Source organism: Stegodyphus dumicola, chromosome 4 (genome assembly GCF_044657685.1).
Source record: "Stegodyphus dumicola isolate Sdum_Otavi_A_Nest chromosome 4, ASM4465768v1".
Taxonomy (NCBI): Eukaryota; Metazoa; Arthropoda; class Arachnida; order Araneae; family Eresidae; genus Stegodyphus; species Stegodyphus dumicola.
This window is the reverse complement of record NC_140771.1, coordinates 217,740,119-217,746,168: the sequence shown is the minus strand read 5'-3', so window position 1 is coordinate 217,746,168 and position 6,050 is coordinate 217,740,119.

The following is a 6,050-nucleotide window of genomic DNA, read 5'->3' as shown; positions in this document are numbered from 1 at the left end:
AAAATATTTTTATGAGTATAAAGTCGACGTAAATAGCGTTCATTTCCAGTTTTTAACTCAGATGCGTATCATCTAAATTTATTGCGAAGTTTATAATATTGTTGCGTGCCTACGGGTTCGTTATGAAATGAATGTACAATTCCGATGAAAAATGAACAAAATTTATTATTATCACAACAAAAATGCTTAAATTTCCTCAGATATTCGTGCAGTATTACAATATCTCACAGTAGTTATCTTTTAACTACTCAAACGTTCAACAGAACGTAATTCAAAACAGCTAAAGAAAGCTAATTCGCTTTCGCTTTCTTTAGTCAACAAGAGCAGTTTTCTAAACAAACTCTTAAAACAACAACTAACCAAATAGCAACAATAACGAAATGAGAGGTTTTCATTCCACTTATATAAGATTTTAAAATGCGCGAGAATTTTCTAGTACTTTCTCGAAATCGAAAAGAGATGTTTATTTATTAAATTTTAAATTTTCCGTCTTAGCTTTCTTTTAATATTCGTCACGCGCTGCACTGCACGGGGATTAAAACAATTTAATTTATAATTCAACTAACATTAGCTATTTAAATACCAAATCCGTAACAATATCAAATACCCTCCTGTTCAAGAAATAAGCAACAAAGGCGAAACACGGAATAAAACAAAAAATATTTAATGGATATGCTGGAAATTAATACAAGTGGTTGAGAGCATTACTAAACCTCAAAGCAAGCAATAAAGCAAATTCAAACAAATACATGTGCATTACGACCATCAAATGTGGATCGGAAGAATGTGCAATGGAAACATCACACTAATAATGGGCATTATAATCTTTAACTGAAATGCATTTTTGACAACCTGCGAGGCAAGTTGGTAATATAACCACATTCATGTATACGTGTGTTTGTATGTAAGATAAAAGGTATATAAATCTGAATTATACTTTAATTAGTTTTTAATTGGGCCTTAATTCCTTCTTTTGATTTGGGCCCTTCCCGCTCTCTTATTCTAAAAGTGGTAATAACCTTTTCAAAACTGCGTCATATCTGAAAACTAATTCCGATTATGCCACCTTAACCTTAACCACATTATGCCATCTTAACCGCATTATGCCAATCTGCATTATTCTTAGCTGATCAGATTAACGAAAAATCTTGCTAAAAATACCGCGGCGATCCAAATATGATATTTTGTTTCAACTCTTCTTCCTCGCCGCTCACTGGTTCGCCGCAATTTTTGCTTTGTCTTGCTTCTAACTACACCGTTATCTAAAATGTGATACGCTGTATAAAATTGTGGGGTATATATTGCGCCCATGATTATGTGTGAAGAAGAATGTGTTTCGATAATTAGCTCGTTGTCGAGCAATCAAAATTATATCGCTACGGTTTTTGTGCTTATTTAGCTATTTTTAGTAGAATTTTTAATTAAAATTGTTTTATATTCCCGTGCAATGCAGCACGCCGAATGAAAATGAAAGCTACGCCGGAAAACTTAAAATACAGGTGCACGTGCATTTAACATTTTAATAAATAGATATCTCGTAACTGAACTCTCGCCATCCAGAAAAATCGAGAAAATACGAGAATGTTCTTGTGCATTTGAAAAGCTTTTAAAAGCTGGAGGAAAACATCTCAATTCAGTTGCTTAGAAAACTGTTGTTGTTTACTGTAGCAAATTCGCTGCGAGATCGGATTAGCTTTCTCTACGTTTTTCTGTGTTTTTAATTGAGTTTTATTCAAACAGAAAGCAGCAGCTACACCGAGAATCAGAAGCAAAATGTTCAGTTATACAATATAGAAACTTATTCAGAGAAAATTTCGGTTCCGGAAATTTTAAGCTCCGAAGAAGTTACGTTATCATCGTTATGCAAAAGTCGTATAATATGATTACGCAGTCCAGGAAAAGCAACTGTTTAGTAGTTTATAAAATATAACTACTGTGATATATTGCGATATTGTACTAATATCTCTGAGGAAATTTCAGCATTTTGGTTTCATTTGTTGTGATAAGAATAAATTTTATTCACTTTTCATCGGACTTGTGCATTCAATTTACTACGAACCCGTGAGCACGCAACAATATTCAATTCGGCCACGTCTATCTTCAAGTCACTCCTTCGTTAAGCGTCATAAAACTATACAGCAAAACAACTGCTCAAATGATCAAGATAATTACAGTTATAATTATTATTACGTATTAGTCGATAGGATACTTTTCCTGTGTTCGGAAACTCAACTCGAAAAATTATCACGCCAGCTCTCCTAACCCTCAAAATATTTACACGGCTCTGTTATTATATATGCGAATTCTTCTAAAACAAATGTGTTAAATTTTATTTTCAACTTGATTGCAGTGTCTTCATAATTAATCAATCAACTCTTTAAGTCGTCGATTGTGCAACGGAATTCAACAACAAAAAAAAAAAAAAAAAAAAAAAAAAAAAAAAAAAAAAAATTGCAACCAGCTGTTTAGAAGTAATATAGCGTCTCTATAATTGAATGATATAATAGTGCTTTCCAGGTGCGCCAGTGTCCCAAATTATTCCAGTGCTTTGAAGGTCAATCTACGTCAAGTTGTTGAATGCGGAAATCTTTTCGCTTTTGCTTTCCCCTGTCGCAATCGTATTATCGAGAATTTTTTTATCAATTGTTCCTATTCTGAAATTTTAACATGTTATTTTATCATTATAATGGGTTTCATAAAACAATGTAGTACTGTTTGCTGAAAATATAGAATTACAATTTTATGGTATGGAAAGATTTAACGTTTTATAATAATGTGTAATAAAATTAAGTAACTACTTTTAAGATATTTAAACTAATTTTAGGGAAGGATATTAATTTTAATAATTATATTTTTGAATTTATCTTCACAATTTGGAATTGTTCATGGGAATATTTAAGTAAAGGAAATATTTCTCAAAAAAAAAAAGGGGTACAGACCAGGGTTTCTTAAACTGTTACGGACCTGCGTCAGGGGATCGCCAAAAATTTTAGCAGTTTTGATATTTCTTTAACTATTATAATAATTTTACAATTACGAAATATTTTTACACAACGTATGAGAGACAATACAAACAAAGAAAAAAACGAAAATGTTTCGACGCATTTTTACTTCCTTGTACGAAGTAAAAAGGAAGTATTGTAATCACGAAAAGTTTCAGGCAGCATATTTCAACAAAAATATCCATTTTGACCGCTTTCGAATGCAATTTAACGATGTTTTCGCGTGATACCTGTACGTAAGGATAGAATAAAAGACTCTTTTCTTCCAGAAAAATTATAAAACTGCTTTAAAACGAATTCTGAAGAGAATTTTTCGTGGCGCCTGTACAAACGTATGTACGTATCTTGCATAACTCAAAAACGAGTAGCCTCAGAACGTTGAAATTTTGTATATAGGACTGCTATAACATGTAGATGTGCACCTCGTATTTTGGTTGCAATCGGCCGCGCCAAACATATATATTTATATATATATCCACTCTGTTACCTGGCTCAGCGATCACAGTTTCTTTACTCTTATATTTTTGTAAATTCTACATTTTTTGCTTTAAAAATGATTGAATTATGTTGTTCTTATCTTCCGGTTAAGGTTTTTATGCCTTTAGTAAATCTGTATGCAATATTTTTAGAATTGTCAACAATTTTAAAGTTGTTTAAGTGCCGCTAAGCCTAATAATGTTTTTGATGGCGGCCATTGCTTGTTTACATTTGAAACAACATAGTAATGGATTTGTTGCCAATGTAGAGAAACGTAGCTTCGCAACAACAAAGATAACGCCTTTATTTATTATTGCGAATTAAATCATGCTTAATCCTTTCTGGAATTTTTTCGAGGAAATAAGTGTTTAAGATTTACTTCGTAATATTTAATACAGATATTTTGAGCTTTTATGTATTTTTGCCTTGTCGCGAAGTGAGAACTGAATTAATTGAATGAGAAATACTCAATCGTCTGTGAAAAACTGTTTCTGTTTTGTTTTGTTTGCTTAATTTCTTTTATACATCGTTCTAGCTTTATTATAGTATTTGAACAGAACATGTAGCAACAATTAGATAATTCTTTAAATGATATAAATTTTGTGCATTCTGAGTTATAATATGAACGAAATATAATACTGTTAAGTGAACCTAGCGCCAGAGTGTCGCTATGGTAAACAAATAGAGTGAATTTTAAAGAATGCATTTATTCTATTGTGGTTTATGCGCTGTCGGCGAAGTAGATTTAATTCAATCCAATAAGTTTAAACGAAATGCAAGAAAAAAATGCGTATATCTTAGTATTCCATACAAGGAAGTCATGGGGTGTACACATCAGTTTTTTTCTATAATATAAACGTTCATTTTCCTTGCTTTGCACATGACCCTGTCATTTCGTCTGTTACTTATTTAAAATTTTCACATTGTTCTATGTCTCAAAATTAGAAATTAAAGTTAATGACCTAAAACTGAAATAGTATATTACAATAGAAGTTAAAAAATTGGTAGTTTCCCTCACGCGTGTGTCGGATTTGCGCAATAGTTATGGGGTCCCACGAAATGTTTGTAAATATTATGGGGTCCTGGGGGTCGTGAAAAAATCTCAGTTATAAAAAGGGGTCGAGACTGAAAAAAGTTTAAGAAACCCTAGTGGTTTTGAATATTACTATGTTAAATATTAAGTGTTTTGATATAGAATAGTGTAATAACGTAGAAAAATATGAGTAATTCAAGAAACTGAATAATTATGATAATTAGTATGATAATTAGTATTCACTAATGTTTAAATGTATGGATGATTTTTACGTTAAGGTAAACTCTAAAGGCTTCGACTCCTTAGCATTTTCATATATAATTATTCTTTTTTTAATATAATAGAGGGTGGTAAAATTTTTTTATGGAATGTTATAGAGCAGTTCGAAAAGGCCAGTTGCCTTTAAAACGGGGACTTTATAAGTAACTTATATAAGTCCCTTAACCAATGGTGAGTATACACCAGTGCGTAAATGAAAATTTTTCTAATAGATGGAAATGTTCTTAAGAGAAAGCTGTGAGGTCTTCGAGTTTGTACAAAATATGCAAATTAAAAATATCGGTAATAATAAAAAGCATGATTTTGTTAATATTATTTCAAATGATGTTTTGAAGGGAAAATTAATTACCTTGCAATATTTTACAATCTGTGATTTCGTTACGTAATTAATAGATGTATTTAAAATTTTTATAATTGAAAATATTTAAAAGCCTTCTGTAAACAGATATAATTATGAAGTTTATTTATTTTCTTGTTTTATATTCACAAAATTACATAGTCCATATTATTATTGTAAGGCACTGTAGAATTTTATTTATAAAATTTTAAAAAAACCTAACTTGAGCATACAAGTTATTCGTCTTAAATTTTAATTTTTGTATATTTTTTTAATTCCAATTAACTAATTGGAAGATTTTTATGTCCATACGTTATAAATGCAAACTTTCAAAATTAGACAATACTGAAGGCTAGTTACCTTTTCTAAGGAACAGAGGTTTTAGGTTCTATAGTATTTAAGCATCCCACAGCCATCAGCAAGTTGTAACGCTGATTTGCTCTGTGACAACTTTCCCATTTTAATCAAAGTTGTTCAATTATTGTATTAGCTTTCTGTTATTAATTTCTAAAGTATATTTTACATCGCTTTACAATTAACAGAATGTGAATTGTGTTAAATAATTAATTTTGATGTAGTTTTCATGAATATGTAAAAGAAAATTTTGGTTTCATATTGACAAGAAGAATTTTAATGAAAGGTTAGGTTATTTAATTACGGCAAAGCCTCAAGGGCTATCTGCCTAAGGGGAGGGATGCCTTTCGTGGAGGACTTTCTAAGGGAAACTGGCTCGTATGCACGTTACACATGGGGAAAACCACGAAAACACCTATGCAGCCAGCCCGTTCGCGGGATTCGAACCTCGGACCGAACTACCAGTGTTCAGCGACTTTACCGCTCGGCCGCTGGTGGGCCCAATTTTAATGAAAGTCTTTCAAGACTATGACTGTAAAATACGTATTTTGTTTATAGGTATGATATT